Here is a 238-nt window from a genome sequence, read left to right on the forward strand (position 1 = left end):
TGAGACAGCAAAGGGGTTGATGTCACAAGGGATCTTGCTTCTGTCTGGTATGGGGGACGTTTAGAGGGGTTTGTCTTGAGGGGAGGGGGCGTCACTTGCTCCTGTTGTGTTGGAAAAGAGTTTGAGAAAGGATAGGAGGGTTGTGCAGGGAGAGGGGGGCCCTGCCTGGAGATGGGCTGTAAAGGATAAAGAATTTTTGTGGTATCTGCACGGGAAAACGGAGGGGGTATGCTGCGAG

Source organism: Apaloderma vittatum, unplaced genomic scaffold (genome assembly GCF_000703405.1).
Source record: "Apaloderma vittatum isolate BGI_N311 unplaced genomic scaffold, ASM70340v1 scaffold27533, whole genome shotgun sequence".
NCBI classification, from domain to species: Eukaryota; Metazoa; Chordata; class Aves; order Trogoniformes; family Trogonidae; genus Apaloderma; species Apaloderma vittatum.